This window comes from Leptodactylus fuscus, chromosome 2 (assembly GCF_031893055.1).
Source record: "Leptodactylus fuscus isolate aLepFus1 chromosome 2, aLepFus1.hap2, whole genome shotgun sequence".
Classification (NCBI taxonomy): domain Eukaryota; kingdom Metazoa; phylum Chordata; class Amphibia; order Anura; family Leptodactylidae; genus Leptodactylus; species Leptodactylus fuscus.
This window is the reverse complement of record NC_134266.1, coordinates 105985054-106002605: the sequence shown is the minus strand read 5'-3', so window position 1 is coordinate 106002605 and position 17552 is coordinate 105985054. Positions and strand designations below refer to the sequence as shown.

Here is a 17552-nt window from a genome sequence, read left to right as displayed (position 1 = left end):
TACGGTGAGGCCTATTACAGGGAGAGGGTACGGGGCAGATGTAAGAAGAGCTGGGGGGCAGCACTGGAAGGAAGAGGAGGATGAGGGCATCGATCGATGTACTGCCTACTACACACAAGCACGGCCTCTATCATCGGGCCAGCATCGGCTTAGTCATGTGGCGGGGAGAGGGTACGGGGTAGATGTAAGGAGAGCTGGGGGGCAGCACTGGAAGGAGGAGGAGATGGAGGGGGGGTCATTGATGTACTGGCTACTGGGCACAAGCATCGGGCCAGCAGTCCTCGGATGTCATTGTAATTCCCGCTGCTGAACTGAACTGCTGTCCCGAAAGCTGGTGCTGAAATGCGCTGCTGCTGGCCCGATAACGGAATAGTACCCTAATTTTAAATAATAAAGTATTGCCTTTGTCTTAGGGCTAGTTCACACGGGGCACGGTTAGGCGTATTTTGGTCCTGATTTTGATGCGGGAAGCCACGTCAGAATAGGGCCAAAATGTGCCTGCCACGACTGTCGCGGCTTCTGACAGTCGCAGCTTCCCGCTCCATAGTAGGCTCAAATGAATGGGCCTAGTACGGAGGACGCCAGGGCTGAATCAGCCGTGGAATCTGCCTGAAGAAAGGGCAGCTCGCTTTTTTTTTTCCGTGAGTGGGAACATACTGCTCACGAAAAAAAGTAAGCTAGTGGTCTACATAGACCTCTATTGTGAGGGGGCGGATTCTGACGTAGATTCAGCGTCAAAATCCGCCCCCTCTTGCCCCATGTGAATGAGCTCTAAGGTGTTCATTTTTGCTTTTTGTTTTAGATTTATTTTTTGAACATCAACCCCTTTATTGTATTATATTTGTGAGCTTGTAGGAAAAATAAATTCTTCTACTTCAGTACCTGTTACAACTTAGTCTTTCAGAGTTGTCAGCATGAGTGACTCAAAGGCTAAAACTGATCCAAAAGGTGATACAGCAGGGGAGACTGAGAAACGAGGTAGAGGACGTCCTCGAAAAAAGACACAGGTATGTGTACAAGCTTGTTTTGTTCACAATCTCTTTGGAAGTTGTGTTACTGTGATGTGTGTTTTTTTTTTTTTTATTAGCCATTTAATGAAGACCTTTTTTTGTTTATGGTAAATTTATTAAACACACATATACAAGAAATTGTAATGGTGGTCACATTGCAATTAACAAATTATAAAAAAAACAGAATGGAAAGTAAATAAATTTAACTTCACCCATGACAGCACCTCTGTGAGTAGGATCACCCATCCATGACAGGAAACCTGAAGCTATAAAAAATGCACAACCGCATCACACCTCAGTTTAGGTTTCCTTTCATCGAGATGGTTTATTCTGGAGATACTACCTACTCACACTCTTGGCTGATGGAACATAACTCATCTTATGACGCTGCCTGATACCCAGTGTGTCCTGGCCTGTTCTGTGGTCCTCTCCCACTGCCAAAACTAGTTTGGCGCAATGGACGTTCCCAGTGCCTGGAACTTTCTCTTTGGGGCCTTTTTAGGAGGGGGAAGGTGCTCCTGGTGATGGCCGGCGGTTCTACATACTTTTCAGACCTTTGGTTTGGCATCAGTGCTTCTATATACCTCTAAAACGCTACTTCTGTTGGCATGTGATGTTCCTTCGGAACACAGACCTGAATTAACCACTTTGTGGTCAGAAGTTGGTGTGGGAATATCCTGGGTGAAGCGTCTAATGTATCTTCAGCACTGCAGGTGATGGCGCTTTAAAAATAGGCACAGACCAGGCAGCCAGCCTAAAAAACTGTTTTGTACTAGGAAACTTACTTATCTGGAACAAGCTGAAGGTTAGCCTAGCTGCTGCGGACATAACTGAAGCACCAGAAGAGTGCCGACACTGGAGAATACCTCAATCATCCACTCTGGCATCTTGCGGGTTCCAACTATTTTTCTGCTTCTGATTGAGGTAGGAGATCCTCTGTGAATGTTAATTGGCAGGTTTTTTTTAATTTTTTATTAGACTAAACTGGTTAGGAAGCAGAGTTCGGGTTGTAGAACCAGGTCATGTGGCATTTGTAAAAGTACTTTAACCTTGCCACCATGACAGCACCAACACTGGAGAGATTGACCCTTGACCCTTATAGAAACAGGAACAACGCTCCTCTGTGTTTTCCTGTTAGGATCAGGTCGCAGAGAGTCCATCTCTGATGAGGTGTTATCCTGGTGAAAAGGCAGCAGGGCATCGCCACTTTCAAGGTAGCCTTCCGGCATAAAGTCTGTTGTTGGGGTACATTCATCCAGTCTGGGGCTCCTTCTTGCTGGTGAACAGCGCTCCAAAGGGATTTAAGTTTCTGGCATCACCATACCTGGCCCAGGTTCCCTAAGGTAGGTTCTTCCTGGAGCCTCTGCAGCTTGTTCACTTCTGCTTCGCAGAGTTGTTACGTGTGTGATGCAAATGTCACAGGCCGGGAAATTTATGTTTAATGTGATTTTATTAAAGTTCTCAAATATAACAGAAAGGCAGAAAGAAAACAAGGAAATCAAAACAAAGGCGTAGTGGCTCACATGCGTCGCCTATGAACAAGAGGCCAGGGGGTGATACCCCAGCCGGCAATATAAAACTGGCTAATATAAGAAAAGTGATGTAAGGCTCAAAAGTACAGGGCCACAAAAAACACCATTGAAACATATATGAGGGCAAAAAACAAACAGACAAGGGGAAAGCACATAAGGAACTGCTTTCGGGAAAGCGCATACAGAAAAAAGAGGGGAGGGGGGGGGGGGTGCAATAGAGAAAAGAAGGAAGGGTAACCAGCACCCTCTGCCAGGGGAGGTAGAGAGAGGATGAAAGATAATACAGCAAGGCTGGGAAATTTTAAAAAGGGCCAGCTGGATACTCCTGCATAGACCAGAGTGGTGTTTCCCTTCCTCTCTGTTCCAGACAGAGCGGGCGGGGCTCCTCTCTTTGATGCCAAATTCAGACCCAGAAGATATTTAAGGTAAGAGATGTACTTCTACTTGGCTTTTTGGTGGCTTTTACTTTTCCTCAAGTGGAAACGCAGACTTCTCAAAAAAATAAATAAATAGATTTTCAAGTGTTTAGTCCTAAAATCAGACATGCAAATGACCTTTCTTCGCCTGAGAAAAGAAAATCAAATTGGGGGAAAAAAAATATAGCCTTTCAGAAGAAAGATCCAAACCTGAGCAACCTGGTATCCAGAACCAATAATCACAGTTACCACTGATGCAAGTTGGCTTGTGGAGCAAAACTCCAATCCACTCTACTGCAGGGTCATTTTTTCCCCCACATAAAACCACTATCTTCCAATTACAAAACATCGAGGGCAATATGGGATATACACCAAACTTCTCAGCACTTTCTTGCCAATCACCATGTGAAAGTTTACTCAGACAGCTTGACTGCAGTAGCCTTTCTCCATCATTAGGGAGGCATAAAGAACAGGTTGTTACAGTCACTATATCAAAAAATAATTTGCTCAGCGGAATGCAATGTCTGGTCTATTACAGTGGTATATCTGAAAGGCAAAGAAAATATGGTAGCAGACTTTCTCAGCAGACCTGAGAGAATGGTCCCTAAATCAAGAAGTGTTTGTTCTCCTCACTGAAAAAGGGGGGCATCCAGACATAGATTTGTTTGCATCAAGAAAAAAAAAGACAAAAAATTCTTCTCCCTAAACAGAGCAGAAAACCCTGCAGCAGTTGATGCTCTAGTACAAACCTGGAACTTCAAACTAGGTTATGCCTTTCCACCACTTATGTTGATCTCAAGGGCTCTGCAGAAAATTCAGTGTGACCCCTGGTAAACACTAGCATATGTATTTCGTCCGGGGAGAGTCCGCATGGAGACCCATCCGGATGGAATACAATTGCAAGCGCTGTGTTGTCAAAGCGCACGGACCCCATAGACTAAAATGGGGTCCGTGTGCTTGCCGCGCAGTGCCCGCATGAATGATTCGTGCGGGCAGTGCGCGGCAAGCACACAGACCCCATTATAGTCTATGGGGTCTGTGCGCTTTGACAGCACAGCGCTTGCAATTGTATTCCGTTCGGGGGGTCTCCATGCGGACTCCCCCCGGACGGAATACATAGGCTAGTGTGAACCAACCCTGAGAACATTCAAGTGATTTTTGTGGTCTCCTTCTGGCCATAGAGGAGATGGTTCAGTTTTCTACAGGACCTAGCAGTGGAGGAACCCTTCTCTGTACCAGTAAGAGTCAACCTGCTAACTCAGGTTCCAGTGTGTCATTTGAATCTGCCAAACAGCTTGGAAATTGAGGTCAGTCCTAGCTAGAAAGGATATATCTACTGCAGTAGTTACCGTGCTGTCTTCAAAAAAGTTACTTCTGCAATTTTTTATAACATTTGTATTAATTTTTTTTTTTCATGGTATGGATCCTCTCCTCCTGCTCTATCCAAGCCTAATATTTCTCAAATTTTGAACTTCTTCCAGGCAGGTTTAGAAAAGGGTCTTTTTTACCTAAAGCTGAAATATTAACTTTGAGGGTACTTCCTTTGACACTCCATTAGCAGAACATCGTTGGATCAAAAGGTTCCGTAAAGCAGTCACAAGATTGAAATCTAGAATAGCTAATCTAACCACGTCATGGGATCTCAATTGAGTCTTGTCAGGTTTAATACTGTATCCCTTTAAATTCCAATTTGCGAATTCTAACCATAAAAAATGTTTTAGTCACTATTACCATGGTTAATTGAAGTGAGATTCAAGTCGAAAACAGACCCAGTATTTGTTCCCAAGGTGGTCACTGACTTCCACAGGTAACAAGATATTGGTACCCTCTGTTTGCAAAAATCCAAAAAACAGGCTTGCTATACTCTGGATGTACATCGGGCGGTTCTGGCTTACCTGCAGATAAGGTGGGTGGATAAAAATCTGCTCAACCAGTTCTAAGGTCCTAACAAAGGCAAGAAATCCTCTATTTCTCATTGGTTAAAGTTGGCAATTTGTAAAGCCTAAAGGCTTTACAAGGATCCTCCACTTTCAATCCGATAATTCCGTTTCACATGCGCCTATGACAGTATCTCTGAATTTCCCTCCCTTGAATATATTATAGAACCCTATATGAGTGATCCTATTTATGAAACCACTGATGGGGAGGGTGCTTTTAATCTGTGTTCCTGTTCCTATTGGGGTTAATGAGCAATCTCTTCGGTGTTCGTGCTTTCACAGCATCTCGTGAAAACGAATTATCAATAAGGCATAATTCTACCTTTTTGCCTCGTACCCTAAGCATTTATGCCATCCTAAGATTGAGGTGGAAGAATCTCCTTCAATGATAGATAGTATAAGGCAAATTGTCAAACGGTAGGTCTACTTTTTCCTACAGAGAAATAGACTTTCTTCCTCTTTACAAAGTGCATCTAGAGTCCCAAGACCATGAACATCCCAGATATGTCCAGCTGATGAAGTTTCTGTTGGAGAACTAAACTATGCCTCCGATTCCTCTTCAGAAGGAACTTCAGAAAAACCATCCCTTCTCCAAGAAGATAAGGAATTTTTAGAACTATAATGTAGTAGAAAAATTCCATGGAGATCAGCCCTACTTCAGACTTAATGTTCAAGATGGTCTTCCTGGTTCACAATAATGTAAAATTTCTAACAAAAATGGAGTGTAAAAATCCAAATAGAAAAGTTTCTTTTTCACTATAGAGTAAATACCCCTTTGATGAAAAGGACTGAGGATTTGGTCAAGGCTCCCAGTGTGGACTCCCCAAGGTCTCCAAAAAGGATGCACTTCCTTTTGAGAATATTAGCTCTCTGGGTGACCACCTAGATAGAAAAGCTGATGCCTTTCTTAGGTGCTCCGGGGGGGGGGGGGGGGGGGGGCTGAGACAGGTAGCTTTAGACATAGTATTGCAGCTACATACGTGACTAGATCAATGAATGTCTGGCTTGCTCGAATGGAATCTCACGTTAAAGACAACATACCTACTGAGCAGTTTTTGGCCTCAATTCCTTAGTTTATGAATGCCTTAGCCTTAATAGCTGATGCCTCGACAGACTTAAACTCACTGCCATATCTTTTTCTAACTCTGCATGAGGGGCCTGTGGCTAAAAGACTGGAAAAAGGGGTTCAGGGATCAAAAAATAGGTTGTGTTGGATTCCATGCAAGTGCAGATTTTTCCTTACTTGTTGCCTACCTGCAGTGCACCTAAGAGAGAAAGAGAACATATACATTCTCAACAGAACTCGCCAGGGAGAACGGTATTTACACAAAAACATTTTCATTTGGCTAAAAGGCAGGTGAAGTTTGTGTTTTTTTTTTTTTTTTTATTAAATCCCTTAGCCCAATGGCAGTAGATGCCTTCTGTCAGAGTTAGAGTCTGGCTCTAGGCTATGCTTCTCCCCCTCTGCTTGATTTGGAGAACCGTGAGAAAATTCGGGAGGACAGAACAGAGGTCATTCTTTATTGCTCTGAACTTACCCAGGACAGCCTGGTACTCTTGATTATTAAAGGGGTATTCCCACCTCACATACTCATCAGTCTCTACTGCTGTAAAATCTTCTTTCTTCCTGGTTTCTTGCATCATTTGGTGGGCGGGGTTTCACATGCAACCTGCCGTTTAGCTCCGCCCCCAGATTCATGTGTAGCTCCTCCCACCCATATTGGACTATGAAGTACAGACAGCAGCAACTCCATTCTGTGTTACATACAGAGACTGCCTGTCTCTGCCATAATGAACACAATTGAATTAGCTGGCCTGATAACTGGGAGAACAGAAGAAATGAAAGCAGCTACTCTCCCCTATCTGCTAACAGGAAGCTAGGTCACGTGGTGTAGACACAGGAATAGCTAGATACACAGGCTCGCTCCCCTGCACTTAGCCCCTCCTCCCTCCCCCCTGAGAGCAGCAGATACATCACTTGACTCATGAGCAGCTAAGTCAGGGCTGTGGCCACAAAGAATTGAATAAAGTAAGATAGTGGGCAAACAAAGCAGTTTTACTGAAGCATTGTATTTAGGAAAAGTCTTACATCCACATTAACAAGCAGTATAGATAGGATCCTTGTGATGGGACAACCCCTTTAACCCTTTTAGTGTCTTCACCCCACCCTTTACCCCCATGGCCTCTACCAAGGAGGGAGGACCTTCTACCATATGGGCCTCTGTTCCACTCCAGAGGCAACAACCTTCAACTAATGCCATGAAACTTGAGGCAAATTTTTTCTAGGAGGGAATTCTCTCAAAACATAGAAGATACCTTGTTGGTCAATAAAAAAAAAACAAAAAAAAAAACCTATTGCACCTTAAATCTATTTAAAGATTTGGCAGGTTTTCATCTTGCCAATCACTTTTTATATCTTCAGATTTCCTTTCTGGGATCTTACTCACAGGGGTGTTGTCATGGTCTTCCAGAAAAATAATTACCGGTAAGTGTAATTCTGGTTTTATCAAAGTTGTTCAAAACTAATCAAGTCTTCGCACTGCAAAATAAATCAAATTGCCAGGTTACAGCATTCAGTGCAAGTTGCACAGTGGTAGGTCCTAAAATGTAGAATGACAGAATCCAAAAGAGCACAGGACTGATCACATCTGGCCATGAGCACCTTGTCCTTGTTAAATTTTGACCGATATGTTTTGTCTTTCAATGTGAAAAAATAGTAAATTTGGTGAAAACTTTGAAATAATGTTTTCGATCTTTGAAATTGCATTGTTTTCATATAGAAAGTCAAAATTAGTACTCAAAATTACTTAATGTACCATATCTCTGCTTTATTTTGGCATCAAACTTTAATCACCCTTTCATGTTTTTCAGCTATTTTCAAAATTTTCAAGAATATTTCCATAACACATTTTTCAAGGGACCAGCTCAGTTCTGAAGGGTTCCTGAAAGGCCTCTCTAATAGAAACCCCTGTATATCACCCCATTCTCAAAACTACATTTCTAAAAGATTTCAGTACAGCATTTAGAAAGTTTCTTATCCTTTTCAGCATTTCACAGAAATGAAAACAAAATGGAGGTCAAGCATTTGGACCCCACTGGTATGACATTAATTTATTTTCCAGAAATTGCAGAGGATGACAGTTAGACCTGTGCACCGTTCATGACAGTATAAGGAGGTGATCTACCATGGAAAATAAATGTATGAAATGAATTCATGTGTGGTACAGTCTGAAAAAATCAGAACGGCTCGCATAGACAGCAAATGACCCCAAACATACACAAAGACACAATAGATGTACTGTAGAAAGCAGAGGTCACAGAAAAATTCCAATCACATAACATAAGTAAAAATCTCAATTTATTGAAAAATCTACATTTTAAAATCAAGAAATGAAAAAGTAATAGCGGGGCCACACAGTGGCTCAGTGGTTAGCACTGCAGCCTTGCGGTGCTGGAGTCCTGCTGTTCAAATCCCGCCAAGGGCAAAAAAACATCTGCAAGGAGTTTGCATGTTCTCCCCGTGTTTGCATGGATTTCCATCCCATAGTCCAAAAAAGATACTGATAGGGAAAAAATGTACATTGTGAGCTCTATGTGGGCTCACAATCTACATAAAAAAAAAATGAAAAAGTAATACAGCAGGACTAAGAATAACAGAACACCAATACTACATCAGAAACTCACAGGTACATATATATAATCAGTGCACAGTGGCAGTCATTGATCAAATAAGCAAAGCTAAGATGTAGAGGTCAAGAAGCAAATAAACAAAGTTCTGGTTATGACCACACAGACTCCAATGAGTCAATATGCAGATAGAATAATCTACATGCACACCTTCATGCACAGGTCAGGTTTTTCGGGGCAGGTGTCACATTGATATATTGTGTCTTTCCTTATTCCTCTTTTGGAACAGACTGCACCTTTTTTGGCTCTTCTCTTTCTTTGCAGTTTGTAGGATTTCACTGGAAAAATGTTGCCCTGGTATAATACAGGCGCCTTCAGTTCCAGAAGTACTTGGACTTCTAGGTTTCCAAATATCAGGGTCTTAATAACTGCCTCCAGAAACTTAAGGAAAGTTTCTGTTGTGGTGGCACGTAAACATTATACATCGCCATCTGCACGATGTACACGACCAGCTTTTTGTACCACACTTTTGTTTTCCGCATGGCACTGTTTGGCTTCAGGAGTTGATCAGATAGATCAGCCCCTCCCATGTACCTGTTATAATTCAGGATGCAATCTGGTTTGGGGGCAGTGATCCTGGTACCACACAGCGGGACAGGTTGTTGCTGCTGCCATGAATTTTGGTCAGTACAAGTATAAGGACAAAATAGATGTCCTTGAACAACAGCATATTTTCATTGCAGACTGCCCCACTCACCCCTTCTGAGGCAATGCACTAGATGTGCCCTAGGGAGGCCTCTCTGATTTATGCCCACTGTCTCACAAGCTTCAGTTCCTCTGGCACTGAGGCACCTATAGAGTGTGATACTGGTGTGGAATTCATCTGCATATAGCTGATAACATTGGTCGAGCAGTGGGTGCAGCAAATCCCACCCTATTTTCCCACTAATTCCTAGGATTGGGGGGCATCGTGGGGGCTCAATCCCTGTGTCCCTTCCTTCGTAAACCCTAAACTTGTAGGTGTACCCTGAGCTGCTCTTGCACAGTTTTTACATCTTAATGCCGTACCGTGCCCTCTTACTGGGCAGGTATTTGCGGAATTTCAGCCTCTCTTTGAAATTGATCAGGGACTCATCTATAGAAATGTTCAGATCAGGGATGTATGATTACAAATTTGGCGTTAAAGTGGTCAATGACTGGCCTGACTTTGTATAGGCGGTCAAAGTTTGGAGTATCTTAGGACAGGCACTATGCATTATCGTTTATAGTGTAAGAATTTCAGGATCATTTCAAAACATGTCTTAGTCATGGCCTTTCGATAGATTGGAGTATTATACAAGATGTTTGTACACCAATATTGTTGAATTTTTGGTTTCTTCACTATGCCCGTGTGCAGAATAAGACCCCAGAAAATCTTCATCTCTGCTGGTGTCCACCTCTGGGATATGAAGAGGGGGAATTTTGTTCTATAAGTTGTTGCGCATACAAACTTGTTTGGGCCAACATTAAATCTATGAACTCATTTGAAGAAAAAGATTTTTAAAAATTAATTTTCTCTAAATCCTTCAGTCTCGATGTGTATTCATGACCTGCCCACATTCAGGAAGCTGAGGCTGAGCTGATGTTCTGGGGGTGGGGCTATATTGGTTCTGCAGCTTTAGAAACTACCTCCGCAATAGTTTTAGGGAAGTTGCTGATCACTGGATTATGAGGAAAAGAAAAAATAAAGGAATGGGGCATTTTCCTCTTCTCCCTCACTAGCATTGAAATTAATGCACGCAGCCGGCACACGGCGGGTTAAGCGGCCGGCTGCCGTCAAACCGGAAGCACCAGGTGCTTCCATTCATTTCAATGCGTGCGTGCTGTTCGGATCGCTGATCCGAACAGTACTCGCTCAACTCTACTAGCGGTATCAGTTTCTCAAAGGCCTATGCTTCTTCTATTGAATACCTTTTTTGGGACAATTGGGAGCTCTGGGACATTTTTGTATTTACTGTGTTTTACACATGTATAATCTTTTTCTTGAAAGTGTAGGATGTATGTAGTGCTTCAAGACACACATATATGTAAAGATGTCACCTTGCACTAAAACAAACTGAGCACAGATGTGATCAGTAACGTATGTGTTAGGGCCCCTTCACACAGAGTTTACTCTGTCTACGCGCTGTGTATTCTGTACATTTTACAGGTGTAAAAATACACGTGTAAAATGTAGTCAACCATTGAGTTAAATTGCTTTTTCGCGCGTGCAAAAAGAAGTGTGTTATACAAACATTCCATTGAACTCAATGGCTAACTACATTTTACACGTGTATTTTTACACCTGTAAAATGTACAGAATTATAATATATATATATATATATATATATATATATATATATTTATATATATATATATATAATTATAATATATTTATATAAAAATTATAATATACAGAGCGTAAACTCCGTGTGAAGGGGCCCTAACTGACCAGCACTCAGTGGTGGCTGGACTTGCACAAAAAAAAGCTTGTACAATAAAAAAAAAAAAAAAAAAAAAAGGGTTTCTACTGATTTTAGCTAAAATTGAAATGTATGCTGGGTTTCCGTCTACTGTCCAGTTTCTCGGGCAGAAGACAAACCCACAAAGCGGAGACCGAGCGCAGGTGTGAACCCGCCCTTATAAGTTATGTTTTGTTTTCTTTATCAGTTTTGTTTGTCTCCCCTTATTACACCTTTACTTGTGTTTGGATAAAGGATGTTGTATTTACTCAATATTTCATTTACTAAGGTGACTTCAAGCCAAACTTCTAAATCGTCCTCCCCTTCACAAGCACAGAGTGATTCAAAGGAAAGCGGGGTAAGTCCAATCAACACTTTACAATATAACCTTGTCTGTGGCTAAGGCTACACGCGGAAAAACAGTTTTTGTTGCAGATTTTTACATTGTTTTTGAGCCAAATCCAAGAATGGCTTCAGAAGGAATGGGAAATGTCAAGGAAGCTCTTATACTTCTTCCCTCTAAATCCATTCCTAGCTTAAAACTCAGCAAATCTGCAACTTGAAACAGCTTTTCCATGTGTTACTTCAGCCTGAGACACCGATCACAGCACAAGTATCATTTTATATTCTGCTCATAAAATACAAAAGCTGTATGACTGCTCTTTTGGGTAGTTTTGGTAAAGAATGGCTGATTGTTTTGCACTTTTGATGACTTTGACTGTCCATGGTTGTCAGCAATTTATAAAGTAGTCTGAGCCAGACAGGAGCAGGCAAAATTTATTTGATTCAGGAAAAAAATAGTGATTGTGATAACGTGGGACGCAGAAGAGACTATAGTGCCTTAAGACAAGACAGAATCTGAGCAGGGAGAGAGAAGCTGCTTATGCTAACTTTCAACAGCTGGCCAAGAAGATGAAAAAATCTCTGGGGGAAAAGGGATTGTCTATCAGTTATGTATAGGGTCCTTGATGGAACATAACTATGACCATTGCAAACTTTCCTGACTTTTTCTGCCAGTAAATGTAGAACAATCTCTACATTTAATTGCACTCAAAATTGCATAGTATATTTGGTGTTTTATTTTGAAGCTGGCGTAACGTTTTTTCTGACTCAAACTCTACAGTTTGGGTTTTAAGTTGATATTGTGGACAAACAAATTTGTTCTGCTTCCAAGATTTTCCGAACTCCTTCACTAGACACTACAGCACTTAACAGAAGGATTTACTACCTCCCATAGGGACATGAAACTGCATTAAATAAAAAGCCCCTCCCATATCACATCACCAGTTGTTTCCTGTCTCCTTTAGGGCATTGCAAACAAATACCAACACAAGGCACAACAAATGGCAGATTCACCATAAAAATAACAAATCTTATTTAAGTTATAAAAACATAACATGAAAAGAATGAAATACAGTACACAATAAAGAAAGGGGGGACCAAAATGCTTCCAAATAACATGTGGGATAAATGTTATAAATGACCAATCATTTCTGTGGGATTACAGGGCAAGGTGCAACAAGTGAGGAAATACATATTGTGGGGAACCGCTCAGGTAGATGCTTGTAGCAGAGCAGGAAACAGGGACACAGACACTGGGTTGCACACAAGTTCAGGCTTTATTCACTTGCAGTGCATTAATTGCCTTTGCAAAGGCACAAATAAACTAAACAAATCCTCTGCTGAGAACTAAATTAAACACAAGCAAACTTTTCCCTGTCTATACAGAAGTCTGGTTACCAGACTCCCACCTTGGCAACCACAACGGGTGGCACAGTACCTGCTTTGTATGTTTGGTCTGAACAGGTCAGCTCTGTCAGTGTGGTGCCACCCTTCCCAGTCTTCACACACAGACTATATCAGGCCTTGATTACCCAGCTGACCTCCCTGGTGTGGGTCTTTACCAAACACCCTTTAGGTGCCTGGCTGGAATGTACCTGTCTTCTCAGACCACACCCTTCACTCTCTTACAATATGGATGGCTACAAAGACTCAACCTGCATTCTAGAGTGGTGTATACAAAAATGCTACAAGTCAGCCAAACATTGTAATAGATGTGTACATAAGCACCAAAAGACCCTATTAAAATTGCATGTGCATATTTTATGTACCTACCACTAGACATGCTCTGACGCGCGTTTCGCCATTACAGCTTCGTCAGATTGTTCCAGCATCTCAGCAACTAGCTGGGACGCCATATAATGAGCGTTTTGTTTGCACCGATGATCCCCCTCAGCTCTGCTTGAGGAGAACTCAGTTGACTTCTTGCTACCTTCATAGCTGTCGTTTAGAATTTTGCAACACATTAGATTTTCCTTTTCCCGGCATGTTTAAAAGTAGCAAAGTGCCAATTTGGATTAAAGGTGTTTTCCCATCCAGTGTGTCAGCACTGCCTGAAGCAGCTCAGATAATATGCAAATGTGTGTACACAATGGACTGAGGGTTAACTCGGTGTTTACATAGAGAGATAACAGACCTGGCTTTATCAGAACCTGAGATGAGCTGCTGCCAAGAGCAGTGTAATATAGTTTGTGAACACAAATTCATAACAGTTGTGAAGCCATGTCATTTACCGAGATAAAAAGTAGCCTATGTGTTAATCGAGGTTACAAACTACCTATGTGCTGAATTTCTTTCAAATCCACTCAGCCGTTTTTGCGTGGTTGAGGAATAAACATACAAACACACAAACTTTCACATTTATAATATTAGTAGGATTGGTTAAAAAGGGCCTGGTTTCCTTTACTCCATCTTTCAGTTGATCAGTACTGGACTTTGCCACTGGTGCTGGATCTTCTGCAAGGCCCACTCAATTATTTCAAGATGTAACAGCTTCACTGTTCTTTTTAGGAGACTTCTTTCAGCCTACAGGCAAAGGATTTTCTGATGCTGTAATTTCCACTATTCTCAATAGTAGGAAACCCATCACCTAAAAATTTATGTTTGCATTTGGAATTATTTTTTCTACTCTTCACAGACAAATCCTGGGATCCTTCTTCTGAGCCAAATAGGTGACTTGAGAAGTTTGAAAATCAGCTCCCTGAAATTACTTCTATGAATTTGGTCCTTTCTGTGATTTCAGAGGCCCCCTTTGAGCAGATTTCTGAGATCCCTCTCAGGATACTATAATACAGAGCCTTGTTTCTTCTGGCCATTAGTATGAACAGGAGAGTAGAGGAACTTCTGGTGTTTTCTTATAAGCCCCTTAGCCTTTCGACCTGGAAGACAGAATAGTTCTAAAACATCATCCTTCGTACCTATCAAAAGAGGTTGCTCTTCAATCTTTGTGTCCTAATATTCTCTGAGAAGGAAAAAACTTCATTGTCTTAAATGTATTTCTCTGCATTCTATTTTAAGTAGATTAGAAGAATTCAAGTAGTCCGATAGATTACATTTCGGTTCCAAGGCCCAAACAAGGGCCCTGGGGCCAATAAACCAGGTTCCTCAAAAAGGGCTTGAGGTTTACTCCACCAGGACAGTGTCTGCTTCATAGCCTTAGATTGCAAAAGCCAACAGATATGCTGGGTTAATCATTCAACCTTCTTACATCAATATAAAGTTTATGTACTCTCAAATTCCAACTTGTCTTTGTACGGAAATTTCTGTCTGCTATTGTTCCTCCCTCATGGTCTCTTCTGATAATCCACTTAAGTGGCATTGTGACGGCGGCGTTGGGAAAAGATGATTACCCTTACTGGTAATTGGATTTTCTGTAGCCTTCACAACAGCATGGGATTCCCCCTCCCCTGTCTCATCCTATCCTATCCTTCCTATCCTATCCTACTAATTCTCCTACTAATATTATAAATGTGAAAGTTTGTGTGTTTGTTCCTCAATCACGCAAAAACAGCTGAACGGATTTGAATGAAATTTGGCACATAGATAGTTTGTAACCTCGATTAACACAAACGATATTTTTTATCCCGGTAAATGACATGGCTTCAAGACTGTTATAAATTTATGTTCACATACTATATTAAACTACTCTTGCAGCAGCTTATCTCAGGTTCTGATAGCCACGTCTGTTAGCGTGTAAACACATGCTAACCCTCAGTCCATTGTGTACATGCATTTGCATATCATCTGATATGCTGCAGGAGGTGCTGACACACTGGATAGGAAAACACCTTTAATCCAAATTGTCAATTTGCCAATTTTAAACATGCCTAGAAAAAGAAAATCTAATTTGTCGCAAAATTCTAAAACAACGACTAGGACTTCTGACTATGAAGGTAGCCAGAACTCACAGAGTTCTCCTCATGCGGAGCTGAGGGGGATCATTGACACCAACAAGGCACTCTTTATCTGGTGTCTTAGTGAACTGCTGGTGCAAGGAACAAGTTCAGCGGCAGGCCAGCTTGAGAGCTGCTGAAACGCAGGAGCATGCGGATCATTGAAGCCAACAACATGCTCATTATATGGCGTCCCAGCGAGCTGCTGAGATGCTGGAACAATCACAGGCACGGCGTGAGAAACAAGTTCAGCAGCAGGACAGCTTAAGATCTGCTGAAACACCAGAGCAGGCAAACCATCGACGTCAGCAATTTGCTTAAAATAGGCGGGTCATCGATGCCAGCAGCACGCTGACAAAGTCGCGGGTAGAGGCTAGTTTGGTATAAATATATATCTCTTCCATTTTGCTCTCCATTTACTAACTACCTTATCTAGTGGCTTTTTATTTTATTCCATGCTGTTTCCTGTCCCAGCAAGGTGGGGAATCTTCCTTTTAAGTGCAGTTGTGAAGGCTACAGAAGAGTTACCAGTTAAGAGTAATCTTCCTCTGTCCCTGTTAGTCAACAAATAGTATGAAATACTGTGATAAAGTAGAAGCATGTGTATAGATAGATAATCTATTATATGCTGAGTAGGCAAAGGCAAATTGTGTTGCACAATGCATAATTGTAGTCACTAACACCTAAATGTTTATATTCAAATGTGAAAGGAGCCAAGCGGTTCTCCCACTAGGAAGCGTCAACGTGGTCGCCCTAAAGGCAGTAGAAAGAAGGTCAATGCAAACAAAGTAACTGCAAATAGTAAGGTAAGTTTCAGACTATGTGGCATCCCAACCTCATGTTTGTCTCTTGCATGCCTCAACAAACTAAAACTAAAGGCTGTTTAGAGTCTCTGTCCAGCTGTAGAGCAAGGTGAAAAACATTCATGGGTTTTGAATGAAATGGCTGATCCTCACTCTTACCAAGTGAATCCTATCCAACATTCTGAATGAAAATGGATGTGGTACAGCACAGTCTGAGGATGTGTGTAGGCACGGCACACATGGACAGACTGAGTGTTTGGGAATCCACATGGCAAATGAGGTTCAATGTAGATAAATATAAAGTTATGCATCTGGATCAAAATAATCTGCATGCAACATATGTCCTAGGGAGTGTAAAGTTGGGAGAGGCACTGGTGGAGAAGGACTTGGGTATACTTGTAGATCATAGATAAAATAGCTGCATGCAATGTCAATCTGCTGCTTCTAAAGCCAGCTGGATAATGCAGTGTATTAAAAAGGGTATCAGCTTGAAGGAGTGGAATGTAATATTACCACTTTTAGAAATTTGTGCAGCCCTATCTGAAATATGAAGTTCAGTTCTGGGCACCACTTCATAGAAAGGATGTGCTAGATTTGCGAAAAGGTTCAACAGAGGGACATGGATGACCTCAGTTATGAGAGACTTGAGGCATTAAATGGTCACAAGCTTTTCAGACCACTTAGTCTTATTTCATAGAGCATGTATTTATGGACAACAATGTAATACACTTTTTAAATAAAAAGTGGCTCCTTTATGCCTGGACAACTTCTCTAAAGCTCCTGACACTCTCCCTTCTAATTAGCAGTTCACTCTTTTGTTACCAAGGAAATCATCCATAGATATTTTCCATTCTGTCTTGCTTATCTCAATGAGTGGAGAGGGCAGTTCTTTACTCTCTTTACACAGTGAATGCTGAGAAGGGGCTGATTCTCCTCACAGCTTACATAAACATGTCTGCAAACTGTTGCTGTGTGCAAAAGACTGAGGATTATGCAAATCTCATAGCTAATAATATTTATAGAGCGGCAACACTTTACAAATCAGAGGACACTTGAACAGACAATACGAGAAATTACAATATGACAAAGAAATTCACATATCAAACAATAAGAGTGAGGGCCCTGCCCGGGAGAGCCTATTTTCTATGAGGAAATAAGGAGACTCGAGAGGTAAAAAGACTTGTTTGGTGCAAAGGTTCAGTCATCTTTTAATAAACAAGGTTGCATAACTAAAACAGTATGAGCCCATCATCAGCCAGCCGGTATCTGTGAATATAAAGATACTAAGTGCAGTGTAACTTCTAGATGAAGTGGTCAGGATCTGAGAAAGAGAGGAGGAATGATAGGATAAGAAATGTTAGTGTAATGTGCAGAGGTATAGAACAATGTGCTTAGGTCATGTGATAAGCCTGCCTAAACATGTAATTTTAGGGCAGTTTTGAAGCTGCTGTAGTTGGGGATTAATCTGATAGTCCAGGGCAAAGCGTTCCAGAGCAGAGAAGTCTTGGAGGTGAA

General features: G+C 41.6%; 1 long non-coding RNA gene across 1 annotated transcript; it reads left to right on the top strand.

Moving 5' to 3' along the window:
• Positions 1-901: 901 nt before the first annotated feature.
• On the top strand, positions 902-16100 carry LOC142193714 (uncharacterized). Its single transcript, XR_012714998.1, has 3 exons — positions 902-1007; positions 11292-11360; positions 15945-16100. It is a non-coding gene; the product is annotated as an uncharacterized LOC142193714 (long non-coding RNA).
• The last annotated feature ends 1452 nt before the right edge of the window (positions 16101-17552 follow it).